Here is a 23,988-nt window from a genome sequence, read left to right on the forward strand (position 1 = left end):
TTGATGTAGCTCAACGCCTTGAAGAAGTAGTCAAATGCTTGTTCATTGTCATGATAGAGGTCTTGCATAGACCTTGGCACATTGTTGTCTTCATTCATGGAGTAGCCCGAGTCAAAGAGGTGACAGTCATAGCAGTTCAAATGTAAGGGTTAACAAATCCTTCAATTTGGCCATCCCATAGACCACATACTTCCCTTGCTTCTTTCTCTATGTTGGGAGGATCATGAGTTGGCTATAGCAACTCTTCTTCATTGTTAACATGGCTAATAAGGCCTCCATTAATACTTGTCATGGGTGAGCTTTGCAAGCTCTCATTCTTGTTTTGAAAATTTTCATGCTCTCCGAATAGAGCCACTTTAACATCATCAATATCTTTCTTCTAATTGGGCGGTGTGTCTTTGCCCTTCTCTTTGAGATTTCCATCTTTCACATGTCCTTTGAATGGAGATTCCACTTTCTTCTTATCACCTTCCCGGCTATAGTGATCAACCATAAAGCATGGCTCAAGCAAGTTGGGAGCTCTCATAGTCTTATCAATATTAAAGGTGATTATTTCATCACAAACTTCAAGTGTGAGCATCCCGTGCTTTACATCAATCACCGCTCCGGCGGTGTGTAGGAATGGTATTCCTAGAATGATTGGAATTTTGGAATCTTCCTCCATATCAAAAATAACAAAGTCCACCGGTATGAAAAACTTTCCAATCCTCACGGGTACATCTTCCCATACCCCTAGTGCTTTCTTTGTTCTTCGGTCCGCCATTTGTAAAGTCATGTTAGTGCACTTGAGCTCTCCCACTCCAAGTCTTTCACATACAGAATATGGCATGACACTCACACTTGCACCTAGATCATATAGTGCCTTGTTGATTTTGGTGTCACCAATGGTACATGGAAGGGAGAAACTTCCCGGATCCTTGAGCTTAGTTGGGGAATTCCCTTGAAGAATTAAACTACTTATCTTTTTGAAGGCGATGGTTTCCAACTTCCTTCTGGACTTCTTCTTGGTAAGGATGTCTTTCATGTATTTTGCATAGGCCGGAATATGGTTGATCAACTCCGTGAATGGTATAGAGACCTCTAGGTTCTTCACAATCTCCATGAACTTTCCAAGTTGCTCATCAAGCTTGGGCTTGGCTTTGCGACTTGGAAACAGAAGTCTAATCATAATAGGTTCTTTTTCAACCTCTTTGGCCTTCTTTTCATTTCTCTTCTTCAATGAGTCATTGGTAGTTGGTTCTACTACCTTAGGATTTCTTCTCAATGGTTCAATCACATAACTTTGCTTGACACTTTCCTCAATAACATCCTCTTCAATTGGCATCTTAGGTCCCTCATATCTTGTATCACTCCTCAAGTGAATTGCGTTGATGGTTTCATGTCTTGTAGAAGGATTACCTTGAGTTGGTAATTGTACTTTTTGTCTTTGGCAACTTGAAGTGGCCAATTGGGACAATTGTGTTTCCAACATCTTGGTATGAGCAAGGATATTGTTGATGGTAGTGTCTTGGCTTGGCTATCTCTTTCCATTTGAGCAAATAAATCTTGTTGGCTCTTTTGCATTTGAAGGACCGCTTTTTGAACATCAAAAGCTTGGTCATTGGATTGATTGTAAGAGAGTTGGTTTTGGTTGAAGTATGGCCTTTGAGTAGGATTTCTCATTGAATGTGAGGTGTATGTTGGTTGAGGATTTTGAACATTTTGGCTTTTGTATGAGAAGTTTGGGTGAAATTTGATGTTTTCATTGTAATAGTTGGAGTAAGGGGTGCCATTATTGTATGCTTGGAAAGAATTCACTTGCTCACTTGTGCCCTTACACTCTTGTTGATCATGTCCCAAAGTTCCACAATTCTCACATAATCCATTTGGAATAGAAGATGTTGCCACCATGGTATTGACATGTTGCTTGGATGATTGAGAAGCTTCATTCATCTTGGCTATGGCTTTCTCAAATTTCAAGTTCATTGTGTCAATATGGGACCTTAGTTAATCGACACTCAATTGTGTGACGGAGTCAACTTCATGTCTCGCTCCCCTAGTAGATTTTATTGGCCTACTATATTGAGAGTTGTGAACCGCCATCTCCTCTGTCTTTGCCCAAGTTTGGTTGTTATCTACCTCGGTGAATCTTCCATTAGAACCCATGTTGAGCACATTCCTTGAGTCTTCATACAACCCATTCCAAAATTATTGAACAAGAAACCATACGCTTAGTCCATGATGAGGACAAGAACAACATGTATATTTGAATCTCTCCCAAGCCTCATATAGAGACTCTTTATCTCTTTGCTTGAACCCGGTGATTTGGGCTCTTAACATGTTGGTCTTTTCCGGAGGATAGAACTTCTTGTAAAAGGCAAGTCCTAACTTCTTCCATGAATCAATTCCAAGAGTGGCCTTGTCTAGGCTCTTTTACCATTGCTTTGCGGCTCCAATCAAGGAAAAAGGAAAAGATACCCATCGAATTTGGTGTTTAGTTACCCCCGTTTGGGAAATTGCATCACAATAGTCACAAAAAGACTCCATGTGTAGGTGAGGATCTTCACTAGGCATCCCTCCAAATTGACTTCTCTCAATTAATTGTATGAATGCGGATTTTGCAATGAAATTACCGGTTAAGTGGGGTGGTGTTGAAGTACCATTTGGTAGGTTCTTCTCGGTTGGTACGGAATGAGATGAAAATTTAGGTATTGTAGGTTGATTTTTTGGTTAGTTTTGAAATGGGCTTTCCTCTCCTTGTCTTGCAAAAGGGTCGGTAAACTCAACACTATCCGAATAGATGATACCAATGTCCACAAGTTATCCAATACCCACAATTGTTGAAGTCTCTCTAACAGTTCTTCTAATATTGGTCAAGGTTCTCTCAATCTCGGGATCATTAGGCAAAAGACCGCTTTGTGATCTCCTAGACATGCAAAAATCAAACAACTAGAAAACAATTAAACTACCTTGAGGATTTTTACTTCCCCAAGGTTAAGAAAGACACAGCTAAAAACAACAAATGATAAAAATTCAATTGAACACCGTCCCCGACAACGGCTCCATTTTTTATTCGGTTCAAACTTTGTCGTCTAAGCTTACAATTCAAAACAATATTTATAATCTCAAATAACTACTCTTAATATAGTGGCAAGTAAAATTCGGATCCCAAGGGACGGGTATTGTATTTATTTATCGGTTGTAGAGAGTTATGTCTTAGGGTGTCACAATTTAGGTTGAGTTTGAGGTTTGCAATCTAAACTACTTAACAAAGGAAATGTAATAAAATGAAAGTAAAGTAAAGCAATTAAATAAGGTTTTTAAACAATTGATTAAGGCACTAGGGTGTCATGGGTTCATAAGGAAATCATGGTGAAATCTGATAAATAAGTTTCATAGATACAAGCAAATTACTGTTGTAGTGGAATCAAGTTAGTTTATATCTTACAATTCCTAGGAAGGTTTGGGTCTTGGAGCCGAGTCGGTCAAGACTTTACAACACCTACAAGTCGACTTAATTTATTCCTATTCAACTATATGCATGGTCTAACAAGCCTTAAACTGGTTTCTATCTTACAAGTCTTGTTGAATGGATTAGAGATTCATGTTAGGTTGTCAATCAAGCATTTCATCAAGCATAACATGTGCATAAGTTGTAACTACAACAAGCAAGCAATCATATGAACTTATTAAGTTATGATCTACCCCATCATTAATTCTCCTAATCCCCCATTAACCCTAGTTAGGAGACTACTCACTCATGATCATGGTAAACATGCTAATAAGGGTGTCAATCATATTAACAAAGCTAAACATGATGGATTAGTAAAGCAATAAATAATAATTAAGCAAAGGATAAAAGGAATTGTACCAACTTAGGATGATCCAAAAAAATAAGCACAGAATAATAGAAGAAAACATGATGAATGATGAAGAGTTGTCAATTCTCCAATAAACCCAAATAGTCTTCAAATTACCCAACTAAATCTAAGAACACTTAATGATTAAGGAAAGATTAAGATTTGATTAAGATTTAATTGTCTAATATAACTTGATTAATACTAATAGAACTTGATTAAGAATTAATTAAAGCTTCTACTAAAACTTGATGATTAATGATGAGTCATAATTATATGTATATTTATGCCTCCCCTTAATTACTTTTGATATGGTTTTCGTGCTAATTTATATTAAATACATGCCTTTTATGTTAGAATGTTGTTACATCCGTTATTTGATGTTTAATGCATGAATAATGCATTTGAGGAGCAAAGGAATAAAATGGGCATCGCGGAGTGGGCATGGAGGAATACACGAAGCATGGCACGAGAATCCATAAGAATAAAGGAATAGAAGTCGAGAAGAAAACACGATGAAAGGAGCCGAACAAGGATGGTTCCTCGATCAACTACGCCTAGGCTCGATCGAGGAAGTTGGTTACTCGATCGAGTGCACATAGGCTCGATCGAGGAACCACTTGTTCCCATTATTTTCCGCAATTTCCTTAAGTCGGTTATGTTTTACTATAAATACCCAATTCGTACCCTAAATTTATGGACGCTTTATTTTACATAGTTACAAATAGCTACCCTAGAAAACTCTCTAAAACTGTTAGTTTAGTTTAGTTTATTGTTCTTACTTCCGCAACTAAGCTTGTTTTTCCTTATTATTACGGTATTGTTTCTAATATTTCTTCAATAATTATTATTCAATCGTTATTCATCTTTTATTGTTGCTCATCATGTTTCTTATTATTGCTATTGTGGTTCTTTCCTTTAGTATGAGTAGCTAAGCCTTTAATCTAGAGAGAAAGGGGATCTAGGTTGTTACAAAAGGGGTTATTAATGAATTGATTGTTAAATTGTTTTTGATTAGTTGTTTAATTATCGTATTACATCTAGTTAATTAATTACTGATCTGAATTGGTTAATTAGTCTTGCATAAACTAGGATTTTCACCGACTTGGTTACGACTAGTACAAGCCACGATAATTGAATTAGACCGACAAAATAATAGCGATTGCATGCTAAGTTAAGATCTAAAAAGTCATATTAGAGTCGACCGATCATATGACTTTCAACAATATAAATTTCTCAATCAATGAATTAAACCTTACCCTTGGATGATTACCTAGTGAACCCGATCCCTAGACTCTTTAAATATATTTGATATCATCTTATTTACCTTGCAATTAGTTTATAAATCAAACAATCAAACCCCATAAAATTGTTACCATTAAGACAAACTTAAATATTAGCAAACTAAAACAATTAACTCGCCTCCCTATGGATTCAGCCCTTTCTTGCCGCTAGCTACCAGTTTGTAGTAATTTAGGACTTATTTTGATAGGCCAACGACTTAAAATAACCTTATCAATTAATCCCCTAATACAATGGGGTATTTATACTAAGTACAAGTATGAGGGTAACTAAGGAATTAAATGACGATTAAGTCCCTAAGATGAAGATTAACGCCTTGCAAGTCCCTAAGGAGCCGCTAGACCTAACCCTGTTGGACGCCCGTTCTGTAAGGATTTCGCCCGTTCTGCTTGTGTGATGCTCGGGTTGTGTGTTTGGGACACCCGTCTTGATCATCAGGACGCTCGGGCTGAGCTAGGGACGCCCGTCTCATAGGCCAATGTGTCTGCTTCTTCAATTTGATGCTTCAAGATCCGTGGGGATCGTTGAGGAGCCTTAGAGGTCCTTCATCATTGCCCAAATACTTGTTTTATTGACCTAGGCTTTCAGTATTGGTCTCCTCTTTGTTGCTTGGTCGTTAGATGCGATCCATTTAGCTCCATATATGCAAGGTTAGCATTCCTCTCCTACCAAGGACACAAAACCTCAAAGAATATGCAAAGTAGGAATCTAAAGATAAGAATCGACCCTAATGCATGCAAGAAAGCATATGAACGAGGCTAGTTCGGGGACTAAAAGTGTGCAAATATGAGTCGCATCATGCTGGCCTGGAAAAAAGAACTTGGTCCCGAACTTGTCCCATTGGAATAAGCATAAGGTTTTCGTGCCTTATCATGCTTTTCATATTTTAATGCTAACCTGCATACATCGTTAAAATCGTCATAGTTCCGGATCTCAACGTTCGTCACAAGCGCGGGTGTTAGGCCCTTGACAATCTCGCAACTAGAAGCTCCTCCTTTTCCTCTAGACCGTAAATAATAGACATCTTCTCGAATTCTTTAATATAATCAGTCACGGACAGATGTTCTTGCGTCAAAGATTGTAGCTTTAAATAGTTTTCTTGCTCATAATCCCTTAGCAAAAATCATTTCATGAGATGCTTCTTTAGTTTAATCCAAGATTCAATCTTTTCTTTACCTTCCTTCTTCCTTTGTTTCTTTAAATTCTCATACCACAAAGAACAGTATTTAGTAAGTTTGAGAATTGCTAGCTTGAACTGCTTCTTATCATCATATTCTTTGTACTCAAACACCTCTCGACTTGTCGTACACAATCTAAGAAATTTTTATGGATCCATGTTGTGGACATAGGCCACCTACACGCCAAACCGTGGACGTGTAGCGGTCCGAAAGCCACGTTCGGGGACGTAGAAATCCTTTCGACCGGATCGCTTTAGATCGGTCGGTTTCATCTCCATGATGGTCTCGAAAACGATGCAGAGGTGTTCGGAGTCGCCACCAACCACTTATGGGATATCTGGAACCCGTTCGAAATCCATACATCGGTCAAACGAAGCACTAAGCAGTGCTTGACATAGGTACTAAAGATAAGGACTCGTCCCTCTTTTAGCATCCTATCGCTAGAATGTCTTTAGTACGCCCTCGAGAAGGCCATCCACTATCAAAAGGTTCCGAGTAAGAGGTGAGGGTACATATTGGCATGCTCTTTAATCAAACACCTAATTTGTAGCACCCCTATAAGTCGGGATCCTTCCTCAAGGCAACCCCAATACACGAGAGTGCCACAAGACTTGGTTTTCTAAGCTTTTAGTGCGAACAAACACGTAAAGAGAGATTTAAGGCGATAATTTAAATAGATAAGTTGTAGTTAGATAATTAGTTACATGCTAAGGGATGCAAATACCATCCTATTTAATACAACCATTTAGAAAATAAAAGTGGAGTTTAAATTGTAATACTCCGTATTTATAGTCTTGGGGGTACTCTATCGAGTAGGCCTTACTCTGTCGAGTAAGGGTAAGTGGCGAAGCAAAATAGTTTCTGACCTGTTGGGCACTCGATCGAGTAGCTGGGGCACTCGATCGAGTAGGGGGGTACTCGATCGAGTACCTTGGGTACTCGATCGAGTGTCAGGTTTTACGGGGAGTTTTCTCGGGTTTTGTTAATTACGCGATTAAGGTATTTAAACATATTCGTAATTGTTCTAAATCACTTTTTACAAAACCTAAAACTTGTTTAAGAGAGAAAGCAACTAGTCTTCTTCCTAATCGCGTTCTTGACAATTCCGGAGTTCGACGGTCGGTTAAGTATCGTAGTTCGTGTCGTTGGATTCCTTGCGTCGAGGGTAAGCTTTTAATATAATTTCTATAATGTTTTGATAAGATTGATGAAACCCTAATTTAGGAATTGGGGTTTTTATGAGTAGTATTTGAATGGTAGCATCTATGTGTTGTATGATAGGAGGAGAATTCGTAGAGGAGCCGTTTTGATACAAATTTGTAGATACCGTCTGCGTGTTGTGCTTTCAGGTAGGATTTCCTACTCAGTATTAGTCCCATAATGGGATATTGGTGATGTCTTTGTAGTTAGTTGTTTGATATGATGATTGTGATTGTGATTGTGATTGTGGTTGTGTTTGTTGATGGTTCTCGAGATGCGTTCTCGGTGAGTAGGGTCACTTACGGGAGTGATCTCACGCCCTAGTTTCGCCCTTCGTGGAACCCGCCACGGAAGGGGATGTGCACATTAATGGACGGGGTTATCGCTCGTACGATGAGCGGGGCTTAGGTGGGAACGGCTGCGGTCCCCCATCGGTGGTGGTCCAGTGGACGATCGATATTGAGATGATGGGAGTTGGTGGTGTGTGTGTGTGTGTGATTCAATTTGTCTGTTTGTCTTATTGTTGTTATCTATATTGATTGTGTGATTAGTCGACCCGGTGTTGTTTTGTAAAACTGCGGTGATCCATTCGGGGATGGTGAGCAGATATTGAACAGGTATAGAGATGAGTCTTTGGGATAGCTGGGATGGCCACGACATGACGATAGAGTCTTCCATTTGTAGTTTAGCATTTATTTACATTTCGATTGAGAACATATAGTTTGGAATAATGTATTGCACTTTCGAGTTTGGTTTCGAGGATTGTATTTATTCATTAAACTATTTATAATAAATGTTGTTTCTGTTTTGTCTATTTGATTATCATACCTCGGGCGGCCGAGATGGTGATGTCTTCATACCCGAGTGGTCCTGGTAAGGCACTCGGAGTATGGGGGTGTTACAAATGGTATCGAGCCAGGTTCTGAAACCGTAACCAATGAACTTAATGAACATAGGGAGTCAATTAAAATGAACCGGGGTAAAAGTTGTAGGAGCTAGTGCAAAGGCTTGGGAGACGTCCTAAAGTCGCGGGGATCGCCCTACAACTTTGAACCGGTCACATGGGGAAAATGTGTGTTGAGTCATGTGTGTGCTTAGTAACTTGCGTAACAATGTGATGGAATGTGTTGATGGTTGGATGTTCGAATTGGAAGTTGATGAGATGAAAGAAAAGTGATGTTATATATATAGACATTGTTGATGAAATGATAGCATGATGGAATGTTTTACAACGTGGCAATTAATAGCATGAATGTTATGATATAATGTGATTTATAAAGTTAGCAATGTTAGTATGTGACGTAATATGCGGGTAGCTCTTACGTATTGGTGGTACTTTATCGAGTGAGGCTGACTCGATCGGGTAGGTTTATGGCGATTTTGAGTCCAGAATCGCGTTTTGGGGCACTCGATCGAGTAACAAGGGGTACTCGATCGAGTAGGGGGTCACTCGATCGAGTAGCCTAGATACTCGATCGAGTGGGTTAGAGATCAGAAGGTCTGTTTGGTTCTGGAGTTTGGGTACTCGATCGAGTACATGGGGGCACTCGATCGAGTAGCCCGTTACTCGATCGAGTGGGTTTGGATACTCGATCGAGTAGGTTCTGGGCAGCGTGTTTTCGTGTTTTGAAGTTTAGTACGTATGTTCATATCTACCTTTTCTCATATATGTATAGTTTCAAGATGCCGCCAAAGAGAAATGCTTTGTACGCGAGAGCAGAGCTTATGACCACGGATGACATCGTTAAGATGTTGGAACACCAGGACGCTCTTCGAGACCCCGAAGAGAGTGAATGAGGACAAGGATAAGAGTAAGGAGAAGGAGGTTGACCATGCTAAAGTCAGCCTCTATATTGCGAGGTTTAACCCGAAGGAGTACAAGGGAGTTGAGGAGCCTAACCATCTTGATAGTTGGCTGAGGGAGATGGAGAACATACTAGATTTAGTTTGTCCGATGAGATGAGAGTGGATCAGCCGCATTCTATCCGAGGGAGGCGGTGGCAAGTGGTGGGATTCCGTGAAAGTGAGTGCCAAGGAGATATATACCAACCAAGGGTTACCTGCTATACCTTGGGAGGAGTTTCGTAGGGCTGTGAGGAAGGAGTTCGTACCAGAACATGTGAGGAGTAAGTTGAGAGAGGAGTTCGATAAGTTTAAGATGACTATTTGAGATGTCGTGGGCCGAGTACTACAGCAGTTCAATGAGAAATCTAGATATCTTGAGGATATGGGTTTGAGTGAGGAGAATCGGCTTTGAGGTTTGAGAGAGGGCTAACCACGAAAATTATGGATAAGTTACCCGTGGGAGTCCTTGCGATGTAAAGGAAGCGTATGAGAGGCCGGGAGAGCCGAGAGACTAGTGGAGATGGCTCGGGAGAGGTCAGGTGGAGAAAAGAGGAAGTCGAGAGCGAGGGTGGTGGCCAATCTAATTTCAAGAAAGGCAACCACAATCAATCTAAGGGATTTTCTTCCGGGTCCGGGTTTAGTCTTTGGAACTTCCTTTGGGCGAGGCCGTGGGAGTGTGAGCAATAGCCGGGGAGTGACTCGCTTTGGTTGTGGTGGCGTAGGCCACAAGAGACATGAGTGCACGAGTGCACCGGATCTTTTAGAGACCGCATAGAGCTTTGCGAGCAATGGACCACGGTGGATCATGGCCAAACCGGGAGGTCGAGCTGAGTGGAGGCAACCGCAACGGCGGTAATTCTTATCGAAGACACCGACGAACAACAACAACAACAATCAAGGGTCGGGTGCTAAGCCGACCGCATCGCCAAGATCTTGTCCGGGAGGTGGGCGGAAGACCGATGGCAAGTTGTTCATGATGGACAAGAAGGCAGCTGAGGAAGATGCGCACGTTATCACCAGTACATTCCTTGTTAATGGTATCCCTACGTTTGTTTTGTTTGATTCGGGGGCTTCTCAGTCGTTTGTGTCTTCGAGTCATGTAAAACAGTTGGGTTTGAGAGTATATGAGTCTGTTAGGGAGCAAGTTTTCATACCTTCGGGTGAGTCTGTATCGTGTGGGAGGTTGTTTAGAGATGTATCTTTGATAGTTGGGCAAGTCGATTTCCCGGTAGACTTGCTAGAGTTTCCTTTTAATGGTTTTGAGATGATAGTTGGGATGGATTGGTTAGGAAAGTATAAAGCTAAGATAGACTGTCATCAAAAGAAAGTGTCCCTAAGAGGTACTAAGGGTGTTAGTGTGTCTTACCGTGGGTTTCTAGTCAAACCCAAAGTTAAGTTGATTGCAGCTGTCACCTTGAAGTCGTATCCGAGGAAGGGATGTCCTCCGATTTTGTGCCATGTGAGAGATGACCGGATAGAGAGCCCGGCGGTTGACGAGATACCAGTGGTGGGAGAGTTTGCAGATGTTTTTCCGGAGGAGATTCCGGGGTTGCCACCAAAGAGGGAGATAGATTTCACCGTTGAGTTGAAGCCAGGGACGGGACCAATCTCTAAGGCACCGTACCGTATGGGTCCTAAGGAGATGGAGGAGCTTAGGAAGCAGTTGGATGATTTGATAGAGAAGGGATACATTAGACCAAGTGTATCGCCTTGGGGAGCACCGATCTTTGTTTGTGAAGAAGAAAGATGGGAGCTTGAGGTGTGCATAGATTCTGGGGAGTCGAACCGTGTGACGATAAAGAACAAGTATCCTTTGCCAAGGATAGATGACCTGTTTGATCGGTTGAGTGGTGCAACGGTCTTTTCTAAGATCGATTTGAGGTCGGGGTACCATCAGGTGAAGATTAGAGATGTGGACATACCGAAGACAGCTTTCACGTCGAGGTATGGCCATTATGAGTATGTGGTGATGCCATTTGGGTTGTCTAATGCGCCGGCAGTGTTTATGGATTTGATGAATAGGATCTTGTACAGTTCTTGGACCAGTTTGTGGTGGTGTTTATCGATGACATCTTAGTCTACTCTAAGACTAAGGAGGAGCATGAGGAGCATCTGAGGATCGTGTTGCAGACTTTGAGGGATCATGAGTTGTATGCTAAGTTGTCCAAGTGTGAGTTCTGGTTGGAGAAAGTTGCTTTTCTGGGGCATGTAATCTCTAAAGATGGGGTAGTGTGGATCGGCGAAGATTGAGGCGTGACAAAATGGGAAGCACCGAAGAATGTTCTTTGAGGTTAGGAGTTTCTTGGGTTTAGCTGGATACTACGGGTGGTTCGTGAAAGATTTCTCCAAGATAGCTAGACCGATGACAGCGTTGATGAGGAAAGAGAACAGGTTTCGTTGGGATGAGAGTTGTGAGACGACGTTCCAAACCTTAAAGGAGCGTTTGACCCAGCCCCTGTCCTCGCATTACTGAAGGGAGCGAGAATTTTGAGGTTTATACCGATGCTTCGAAGAATGGGCTAGGTTGTGTGTTGATGCAGAATGGTAAAGTGATTGCCTATGCTTCTAGGCGATTGAAGCCTTATGAGGAGAATTACCCTACTCATGATCTGGAGTTGGGTGCAGTGGTGTTTGCTCTCAAGATTTGGAGACATTACCTTTATGGAGCAATCTTTAAGGTATTTTCTGATCATAAGAGTCTCAAGTACATCTTCACGCAGAAGGAGTTGAACATGAGGCAGAGGAGGTGGATGGAGTTGATTGGCGATTATGACATGGAAATCATCTACCATGAAGGAAAGGCCAATGTTGTAGCTGATGCTTTGAGTAGGAAGAGTGTACATTCTTTGTGTACGCTCTATCTTTGATGATTTGAGAGATGAGGTAGCGAGGTTCGGGATACATATGATGCAGAAAGGAGATGCCATGGGTGATATGACAAAGACTGACTTGAGTTTTATGATGATATTCGGGATAAGCGAGGCTTTGGATCCTAAGATAGTGGAGTGGAGAGTGGGGTAGAGAAAGGGACAGTGTCCGGTTTTCCATTCATACGAGATGGTAGTTTGAGGTTTGATGGTAGGTGGTGTGTTCCTAATGATGAGGAGTTGAAAAAGACTATCATGACAGAGGCACATTGCACACCATATTCAGTGCATCCGGGTGGAGACAAGCTTTACAAAGATTTGAAGAAAACGTTTTGGTGGCCTGGGATGAAGAAAGAGACAGCTGAGTTTGTGTCCCGTTGTTTGACATGCCAGAGAGTTAAAGGGGAACAGAGAAGACCACAAGGTAAGGTTCAGTCTTTGGAGGTGCCTGAGTGGAAGTGGGAATCCATTTCCATGGATTTCATTGTGGGTTTGCCTAAGAGTCAACAAGGTAACAATATGATTTGGGTGATAGTGGATCGTCTGACCAAGTCAGCTCACTTTGTTCCAATGAAAGATACATGGACTAAGGCACAATTGGCTATGGCCTATCGAAAGAACGTGCTTAAGTTACATGGAGTCCCTAAGGACATAGTGTCTGACAGAGATGCGAGGTTTATATCGAGGTTTTAGGGGAGTTGCCGGAATCGTTGGGGGACAAATCTGAAGAAGTACAAAGCATTTCATCCTGCGACAGACGGGCAGATCGAGAGAACAATGAAGACTCTTGAGGATATGTTGCGAGCTTGTGTGATGGATTTTGGTGGTAGTGGGAGCAAGAGGTTGGACTTGATAGAGTTTTCTTACAACAACAGCTATCACACCAGTATTGGTATGGCACCGTTTGAGGCTTTGTATGGGAGGAGATGTAGGAGTCCGATCTGTTGGGACGATAGTGCTGAGGCAGTGGTTTTAGGACCAGAGATGGTACATGAGATGGTGGAACAGATTAAGATGATCAGGGAACGGATGAGAGCAGCCCAGGATCGACAGAAGAGTTATGCAGATCTACACCGTCGGGACATAGAGTTTCAGGTTGGGGACAAGGTTCTTCTGAAAGTGTCTCCTATGCGTGGGGTTATGAGGTTTGGGAAGAAAGGCAAGCTAAGCCAGAAGTTTATAGGGCCTTATGAGATCTTAGAGCGAGTTGGGGAAGTTGCTTATCGTCTGGCTTTACCATTGCGTTAGAGAGAGTACATAATGTGTTTCATGTATCGCATTGCGAAGTATGTGAGTGACCCGTCACATGTGTTGGAGGCAGAGAGCTTAGAGCTGGATGAGTCTTTATCATACCTTGAGGTGCCTAAGCAGATCCTAGACCGAAAGGTTAGGAAGACCAGGAGTGGTGAGACAGTTTTGCTCAAGATCCTTTGGTCTAACCACGAGACCGAGGAAGCTACATGGGAGCGAGAGGATATTATGAAAGAGCGTTACCCCTTCCTTTTTGATCAGGTATGTATGGTTACGGGGACGTAACCTTGTTTCTTTTAGGGGGGTAGGAGATGATCGCGAGCAGTTTCTAAGAGTTTTATACACCTTTTTATATGTTGCGTCGGTAGGTTGTCGGGATGAGTTGGGTAAGTAGCGTGTTTTAGATTGAGTTTTGTTTTGGTTGTTGAGTCGGGAATGTTTTGGAGTACCATTGTTTTAGTAGTGGTTTGAACTTCGGGGACGAAGTTCCTTTTAAGGAGGGAAGACTGTAATACTCCGTATTTATAGTCTTGGGGGTACTCTATCGAGTAGGCCTTACTCTGTCGAGTAAGGGTAAGTGGCGAAGCAAAATAGTTTCGACTGTTGGGCACTCGATCGAGTAGCTGGGGCACTCGATCGAGTAGGGGGGTACTCGATCGAGTACCTTGGGTGTTCGATCGAGTGTCCGGTTTTACGGGGGAGTTTTCTCGGGTTTTGTTAATTACGCGATTAAGGTATTTAAACATATTCGTAATTGTTCTAAATCACTTTTTACAAAACCTAAAACCTGTTTAAGAGAGAAAGCAACTAGTCTTCTTCCTAATCGCGTTCTTGACAATTCCCGGAGTTCGGACGGTCGGTTTGCATCGTAGTTCGTGTCGTTGGATTCCTTGCGTCGAGGGTAAGCTTTTAATATAATTTCTATAATGTTTTGATAAGATTGATGAAACCCTAATTTAGGAATTGGGGGTTTTTATGAGTAGTATTTGAATGGTAGCATCTATGTGTTGTATGATAGGAGGAGAATTCGTAGAGGAGCCGTTTTGATACAAATTTGTAGATACCGTCTGCGTGTTGTGCTTTCCAGGTAGGATTTCCTACTCAGTATTAGTCCCATAATGGGATATTGGTGATGTGCTGTAGTTAGTTGTTTGATATGATGATTGTGATTGTGATTGTGATTGTGGTTGTGTTTGTTGATGGTTCTCGAGATGCGTTCTCGGCTGAGTGGGGTCACTTGCGGGAGTGATCTCACGCCCTAGTTTCGCCCTTCGTGGAACCCGCCACGGAAGGGGATGTGCACATTAATGGTCAGGGTTATCGCTCGTACGATGAGCGGGGCTTAGGTGGGAACGGCTGCGGTCCCCCATGGCGGGTGGTGGGTGGGGGATCCAAGATTGAGATGATGGGAGTTGGTGGTGTGTGTGTGTGTGTGGTTCATTTGTCTGTTTGTCTTATTGTTGTTATCTATATTGATTGTGTGATTAGTACTGACCCGGTGTTGTTTTGTAAAAACCGGTGATCCATTCGGGGATGGTGAGCGAGATATTGAACAGGTATAGAGATGAGTACCGGGATAGCTGGGATGGCCACGACATGACGATAGAGTCTTCCGCATTTCGTAGTTTAGCATTTATTTACATTTCGATTGAGAAAGATAGTTTGGAATAATGTATTGCACTTTCGGTTTGGTTTCGAGGATTGTATTTATTCATTAAACTATTTACAATAAATGTTGTTTCTGTTTTGTCTATTTGATTATCATACCTCGGGCGACCGAGATGGTGATGTCTTCATACCTGAGTGGTCCTGGTAAGGCACTCGGAGTATGGGGGTGTTACATAAATAGTAAAAAACTAACAACAAAAGTGAAGGCCCCTCCCAGGACTCTGTATCTAAGCAAAGCTAACCTGTCAAATCACTGCTCCGCATATGAGCGGAAATCACCATATGGTTCAGCACAGACATTTCAAAACCCAAGGTTAGCTTTAATAATACAAACGTTCATGAATTCTTTACTACCATACTAACTATATGAATATGCAATTGAGAAGTAACAACAATGAAACACCCAACTCCATTATCCATCTCCAACACTCTGGTGCCAGGGATACGCCCACGACACCGCACCACAACAAGGTACTCGGAACACGTCCGTGGTACCGGGCCCGAGAGTGACTCAGATCCCCTCGCAAACGCCGTGTGTCAACCACACGAGTCCGTCCAAACTCAAGTCCTCAATGTGCACATCCCTCTAGGAGTGGGAAGCTCCAAGAGGTCACTCAAGCGCAGGACGGTCTCCCAACCGTCTTACATCTCCACTACAACTATATTGTGGATGTGGGGATTCGGATTATCCACGGGTTTGAAAATCGTTTGGAGTCGCCACCAAATTAAGGAAATTTGGGAACCATAAATGAGATTTGAGTTCGTTGTCGAAAGTACGTGATGGGAAGTTCGTTAATAAAACTCCCACCCACCCCCGCCCGTTATAATAACGACCTCTACTAAGGACTACGATGGCTAATTGGACAAGACTATGATTCGTTGTAAGAGAATGCAAAACACTATTTTGATCCTAACATGTGAGTTTGGTTTCTAATCTTGTAATGCATCTAATCTACTTTGTCCAAGTGATTTAGCATGTGAGATTGATTTGAACTATACTAACAAGTATTCACAAACATGGCTCAGATGGGATGGGGGAGCCGTTGGAGAACTAACTATTACACCCAGACGATTCTCGTCGACTCGATTTGCAAACAATTGAATTAAAGATACAACTCGATCTAAATACAATTGCTAAAACACGACACTTGACTCACTTTTGGCATGCCTATCTAGGTGCCTCGAAAACCGTGCCAATGATGAGGCCACGGCTCACATAGGACTTTGTCCTTAGCCTTATCATTGTTTGTTGCACTTACTTCGATTTAATTGACAAAATACTTCAATTTAATCAATTAAAACAAAGGTTTTGTAAAATCATTTTGACTCAAAATAAAGGACTAACTTGACCCACATTTTAAAGTACAAATAACATTGCTTTGAAATAAATTACAATAATTATAACGATTTAAATTACAATAACAATTGAAATAAAACCGCAATAATTAAATAAGACAAAGAACCGAACCAAAGTGGCACGAAGCCCGAGACATCACACAGCCAAAGGGGAGGTCAAAATTGACTATTCAAGTCATCAAGTGCAATGAATCGGATGCTAAGTATACGCAATTCAACTAGCGAGAAATCGTCATAAGAAAAAATGAATTTATTAAATTCATTTTAAAATCCTATGTCGAGTTTTGTATGACCTATGAATATCTAATTCAATTAACATGCATTCTATTAATTAGGCCAAGTTGAGATTTAACAATCGATAAATGATACAAATAACATACATGCATCATTAACCAACTAAACATGCGATTAATCTAACTATTTCTCAACTAAAATAAACCAAAACATTAAACATGTGAATAAAACTAATGACTTCGTAATTAAAAATTATTAAACATGTGATATTGAATTAAACTAATTAAAATTTTATTTTAATTGATTTAAAACATGTTATCGTCATACAATTAACAAATTAATTCGTTTTATAAACGAAACATGTAATTATTCTAATAAACGTGTTATCGTCGTAAAATCAAACAAACATGATTAACATACTATTATTCTAACAACAATTAACACGTAATTAAGAATCATAATTATGTAACATTAACTAATGAAACGATAATTTAAAAACAATAAAAAAAAGCCGACACAAAAACCGTGACATACACGAGTAAAGGAGAAAGGAGAGACGAGATTTTTTGCACCCTCAACTTACATGTAGACTTGGACACCACTCGGGATCCAGTATGCAAGCTTTGCTTAGAAGGCGCGTCTTCGACGATTGTAAAAGAAACTTTGAAACAATTAAACGAAAACAATTTCGAAAAATAAATTAACTTTCTCGCGTAAAAAGGCACTTCGTGCAACGATTTTCAAACGAAGATTGTGACTTTATTTCTTACTCAAATCTGAATCCGAAAGATGTTATGGTATCCTTAAACTCCAAGGATTCAAAATTTAGCAAAAAAATAGAAGTAAAAAGCAATTTGAAATGATTAAAAATGAACGAAAACAGCTGCTGTCCACACGAGTTAAAAAAAACGCGATTTATGTTGTACTTCGTACAACGATTTTCAAACGAAGATTGTGACTTCATTTCTTGCTCAAATTTAAATCTGAAAGATGTTATGGAGTCCTTGAAGGACAAATATTCAAAATTTAGCAATACTTAGAAGTGAAAACGGTTTTAAAACAAATAAAATTGGTCGAGAACATTAGCTGTCCAAAACGCAGGAAGACACGAACAAGAGAGCAAATCGATGCTCTAATGTTCGTCTAATCCTTTGTATGAAACTTATGATTTATTTCTGGGTTGTATAAGAGTTTGGGGTTGCTTTTTACATGAGGTTAATAGTGATTTGCTTACGGTTTCGAGCTCTCAAAACTGTGTGTGTGGCTCTCTTTTTTTCGTCTGTTTTTTTGGAGTGTGAGGCTTGGTTTATATAGGAAATGGGGTAGGGGAGCTAGGTTTAGGTTGTTTAGCTGGTAGGGAGTTGGCTTGTGGAAGGGAAAAGAAATTTGGTTGAGATGTGGAAGGTGGAAGGGGATATTTTTGGTTATGGAAAGGATAGAGACGGGGGGAGATTTCGATTGGTTATGGGAGATAATGTGAGTTGGTATGGGAAGGAAAATATATTCCTTTGCTTGCGGAAAAACTAGGAAAGATACGGAAGGGAGTAGGTTTTGGCTAGGGCTCAAAAAGAGATTCGGGGAGTCCTTGTTTTGCTTGGCAAAACATGGTACGGGTATGGGTTATGGGTGCGGGTTTTGGCTGGGTTTGGACGAGGGCATGGGTTGGGTTGAGTGTTGGATTAATGGGTAAGGTGATGGTGTTTGGTGGATGGGTAAGGGTGGGTATTTGGGGTGGTGTTTGGATGGTGTTGGGCTCGGGCAAAAACAAGGGAAGGGGTCGGGTAAGGTGTCGGGTTTGGGAAGGAAAAAGGGAAGGGAATGGGTATTTGTAGTGTGGTACGAACCCGAGACATGTGGAGATGGGGGATGGGTCAAAGCAAGCCTCTAGAATCGTGCCAAAATTCGTCCAAAAATCGAGCTAAAAACCGTTTCGAAATCGAGTTAAAAACCGCTTGAAAAATCTAATTTTTCAAATTAAATAAAGCGATAAAAACACGAAAAACCGTCACAATATCATTTCAAATAAATTTAAATAAAAACATTGAACGATAATTTATTTTTCATATAAATTATAAAATCTTAAATTTAAATAAGCTTGAAAATATGAAAACCGATGAAATAAATTTCATTTATTTCAAAATAATTTAAATTTCATTTAAATTATAAAAACCGTCATATAAAACTTATCCCGCATCACTAAACGAAATCTTCTAACGAGCGGTGTAAGTAAACATGTGTCCTATCATCATCGGGTGTTTTGTCGGGATTTCTGTAAATTCCCAATATCGACGGATACGAGTATCTACAGAGTCCCCACTTTGACTAAGGCTTGGACAAGGCAAAAGTCAAAGTATACCCCAGGTCCCTCTCGACATGAGGATTCCGCGGGTCGTTTAGAGTCCATTAGACTTGCGTATATAAGCTCGCCAACCATAAGAAGAGATCATACCTGAAACTTTGTTAGAGATTGCTTCTTGCTTCTGTTGCATTAAATCATCATCTGTAATACTACGGTTTTCTATGTATGTGGGTACTCTATCGAGTGAGACTTACTCCGTCGAGTAAGTATCTTTTTACGCAAAATAATAGCTAACCTGATGGGTACTCTATCGAGTAAGTGTGACACTCGATCGAGTAAGGGGCACTCGATCGAGTAAGTGTATCTTACGGGTTTAATAGCCGGGTTTTTTTAATAATGCGAGATTAATATAAAAAGATTCCGTCACTTTGTTTAATAACCTTTAACATTCTAAAACCTTTCAAGATAAGAACAAGAGTTACGTTTATCGCATCTATCGCATTATTAGCAAATCCCAAGGCTAGGATCGCCGGATTGTCTCGTTCGTTATAATTGATCACAATTGTACCCTTGGTTGCTCAACCACTACTAAAGCATTAGATGCTAGAACTTTTTGCCTCTTGGATAAATTTGGGGCTTTGGGTGCTTTGGTGTTATCCTTTGTCCTTGCCATTGTTGATTTCTCCTTCAAATTTGTGTCAACTAACATTGAGTATGCTTGAATGCTCCCTTAGTCTTCCAATTTCAATCAAATTTGCACTTAATTTGGGAGTTTTTGGATTTCACCCTAACCCTAGAAATTTTGGTTGATTTTATGAAGATTTTGATGTTTGAAGGTCTTTTTGTTGACAAAGGAGTGATTTATTTTGATTATGAGCAAGTTTGCAACTGATTTGGATGAATTTGGTTGAGAAATAAGTGTTTTTGGATGATGGGGTTGATGGTTGTAGTGAGGGAATGTGTTGTGTTTCTGTTTGAAGAAGGATAGAAATGAAGAACGAGGAAGGGAGTCCCGTGTTTTTATTCTTATATCAACCAGGGACGCCCGACCTCATATGGGGACGGGCGGTTTTTGATTCCGAAATTTTGCTGAAGATGTGGGGATGCCCGTCTTGAGCTCAGCTCGAGCGGATCATACACTGGGACGCCTGTCCTGAAGACAGCTCGGGCGGATTCTACAGCAGTTCATTTTTTTTCTTTCTTCCTTGCTTCAGCCCCCACAAGCTCAGGTCTGCCCATGGGGATCCCTTTCCCACAATCTTTGTTTCTTCATTTCCTATTTCTTTGTCACGAGGTTGCTCTACAAAGGCTTGGCTAGCCTAGGCAATTACTTCCCCACACTTGATCATCAAACACTACACATTCAAAACATATTAAAATCCCTCCCTCACTTGCTCTCTTGTTACAAAAATTATACAACAAGGTATATAAAATGCATCGCAAAAGTCGAGTAATGTACAAGTTAAATGAAATGCAAGTTAAGAGGTTAGAATATTTACAAATGGTGGTTTAGGGAGGACTCCACCAAACTCTTCTTCTCTTGAGAGGTGTCAAGGGGGTAGAACAAAGGCATTGTTAATGTGGCTCAACGCCTTGAAGAAGTAGTTAAATGCTTGTTCATTGTCATGATAAAGGTCTTGCATAGACCGTGGCACATTGTTGTCTTCATTCATGTAGTAGCCCAAGTCAAAGAGGTGACAGTCATAGCAGTTCCAATGTAAGGGTTAACAAATCCTTCAATTTGGCCATCCCATAGACCACATATTTCCCTTGCTTCTTTCTCTATGTTAGGAGGATCATGAGTTGGCTATAGCAACTCTTCTTCATTGTTAACATGGCTAATAAGGCCTCTATTAATACTTTTCATGGGTGAGCTTTGCAAGCTCTCATTCTTGTTTTGAAAAATTTCATGCTCTCCGAATAGAGCCACTTCAACATCATCAATATCTTTCTTCTAATTGGGCGGTGTGTCTTTGCCCTTCTCTTTGAGATTTCCATCTTTCAGTTGTCATTTGAATGGAGATTCCACTTTCTTCTTATCACCTTCCCGGCTATAGTGATCAACCATAAAGCATGGCTCAAGCAAGTTGGGAGCTCTCATAGTCTTATCAATATTAAAGGTTATTGTTTCATCACCAACTTCAAGTGTGAGCATCCCGTGCTTTACATCAATCACCGCTCCGGCGGTGTGTAGGAATGGTATTCCTAGAATGATTGGAATGTTGGAATCTTCCTCCATATAAAAAATAACAAAGTCCACCGGTATGAAAAACTTTCCAATCCTCACGGGTACATCTTCCCATACCCCTAGTGCTTTCTTTGTTGTTCGGTCCACCATTTGTAAGGTCATGTTAGTGCACTTGAGCTCTCCCACTCCAAGTCTTTCACATACAGAATATGGCATGACACTCACACTTGCACCTAGATCATATAGTGCCTTGTTGATTTTGGTGTCACCAATGGTACATGGAAGGGAGAAACTTCCCGGATCCTTGAGCTTAGTTGGGGAATTCCCTTGAAGAATTAAACTACTTATCTTTGTGAAGGCGATGGTTTCCAACTTCCTTATGGACTTCTTCTTGGTAAGGATGTCTTTCATGTATTTTGCATAGGCCGGAATATGGTTGATCAACTCCATGAATGGTATAGAGACCTCTAGGTTCTTCACAATCTTCATAAACTTTCCAAGTTGCTCATCAAGCTTGGGCTTGGCTTTGCGACTTGGAAATGGAAGTCTAATCATAATAGGTTCTTTTTCAACCTCTTTGGCCTTCTTTTCATTTCTCTTCTTCAATGAGTCATTGGTAGTTGGTTCTACTACCTTAGGATTTCTTCTCAATGGTTCAATCACATAACTTTGCTTGACACTTTCCTCAATAACATCCTCTTCAATTAGCATCTTAGGTCCCTCATATCTTGTACCACTCCTCAAGTGAATGGTGTTGATGGTTTCATGTCTTGTAGGAGGATTACCTTGAGTTGGTAATTGTCCTTTTTGTCTTTGGCAACTTGAAGTGGCCAATTGGGACAATTGTGTTTCCAACATCTTGGTATGAGCAAGGTTATTGATGATGGTAGTGTCTTGGCTTGGCTATCTCTTTCCATTTGAGCAAAGAAATCTTGTTGGCTCTTTTGCATTTGAAGGACCGCTTTTTGAACATCAAAAGCTTGGTCATTGGATTGATTGTAAGAGAGTTGGTTTTGGTTGAAGTATGGTCTTTGAGTAGGATTTCTCATTGAAGGTGGGGTGTATGTTGATTGAGGATTTTGAACATTTTGGCTTTTGTATGAGAAGTTTGGGTGAAATTTGATGTTTTCATTGTAATAGTTGGAGTAAGGGGTGGCATTATTGTATGCTCAAAAAGCATTCACTTGCTCACTTGTGCCCTTACACTCTTGTTGATCATGTCCCAAAGTTCCACAATTCTCATATAATCCATTTGGAATAGAAGATGTTGCCACCATGGTATTGACATGTTGCTTGGATGATTGAGAAGCTTCATTCATCTTGGCTATGGCTTTCTCAAATTTCAAGTTCATTGTGTCAATATGGGACCTCAGTTGAGTACCCAAATCGACACTCAATTGTGTGACGGAGTCAACTTAATGTCTCGCTCCCCTAGTAGCTTTTCTTGGCCTACTATATTAAGAGTTTTGAACAGCCATCTCCTCTGTCTTTGACCAAGTTTGGTTGTTATCTACCTCGCTGAATCTTCCATTAGAACCCATGTTGAGCACATTCCTTGAGTCTTCATACAACCCATTCCAAAATTGTTGAACTTGAAACCATACGCTTAGTCCATGATGAGGATAAGAGCAACATGTATCTTTGAATCTCTCCCAAGCCTCATATAGAGACTCTTCATCTCTTTGCTTGAACCCGGTGATTTAGCCTCTTAACATGTTGGTCTTTTCTGGAGGATAGAACTTCTTGTAAAAGGCAAGTCCTAACTTCTTCCATGAATCAATTCCAAGAGTGGGCTTGTCTAGGCTCTTTTACCATTGCTTTGCGGCTCCGATCAAGGAAAAAGGAAAAGATACCCATCGAATTTGGTGTTTAGTTACCCCCGTTTGGGAAATTGCATCACAATAGTCACAAAAGTCTCCATGTGTAGGTGAGGATCTTCACTAGGCATCCCTCCAAATTGACTTCTCTCAACTAATTGTATGAATGCGGATTTTGCAATGAAATTACCGGTCAAGTGGGGTGGTGTTGAAGTACCATTTGGTAGGTTCTCCTCGGTTGGTACGGAATGAGATGAAAATTTAGGCATTGTAGGTTGATTTTTTGGTTGGTTTTGAATTGGGTTTTCCTCTCCTTGTCTTGCAAAAGGGTTGGTAAACTCAACACTATCCGAATAGATGATACCAATGTCCACAAGTTCTCCAATACCCACAATTGTTGAAGTCTCTCTAACGGTTCTTCTAATATTGGTCAAGGTTCTCTCAATCTCGGGATCAATAGGCAAAAGACCGCTTTGTGATCTCCTAGACATGCAAAAATAAAACAACTAGAAAACAATTAAACTACCTTGAGTAGTTTTACTTCCCCAAGGTTAAGAAAGACACAACTAAAAACAACAAATGATAAAAATTCAATTGAACACCGTCCCCGACAACGGCGCCATTTTTGATTCGGTTCAAACTTTGTCGTCTAAGCTTACAATTCAAAACAATATTTATAATCTCAAATAACTACTCTTAATAGAGTGGCAAGTAAAAGGCGGATCCCAAGGGACGGGTATTGTATTGATTTATCGGTTGTAGAGAGTTATGTCTTAGGGTGTCACAATTTAGGTTGAGTTTGAGGTTTGAAATCTAAACTACTTAACAAAGGAAATGTAAGCAAATGAAATTAAAGTAAATCAAGTAAATAGGGTTTGTAAATAATTGATTAAGGCACTAGGGTGTCATGGGTTCATAAGGAAATCATGGTGAAATCTGATAAATAA

General features: G+C 40.6%; 1 non-coding gene across 1 annotated transcript; it reads left to right on the forward strand.

Annotated features, from left to right (window-relative positions):
* Positions 1 to 22,832: 22,832 nt before the first annotated feature.
* LOC141640637 (small nucleolar RNA R71) lies at positions 22,833 to 22,939 on the forward strand. The gene has a single exon (XR_012543097.1). It is a non-coding gene; the product is annotated as a small nucleolar RNA R71 (small nucleolar RNA).
* The last annotated feature ends 1,049 nt before the right edge of the window (positions 22,940 to 23,988 follow it).

This window comes from Silene latifolia, unplaced genomic scaffold (assembly GCF_048544455.1).
Source record: "Silene latifolia isolate original U9 population unplaced genomic scaffold, ASM4854445v1 scaffold_95, whole genome shotgun sequence".
Taxonomy (NCBI): domain Eukaryota; kingdom Viridiplantae; phylum Streptophyta; class Magnoliopsida; order Caryophyllales; family Caryophyllaceae; genus Silene; species Silene latifolia.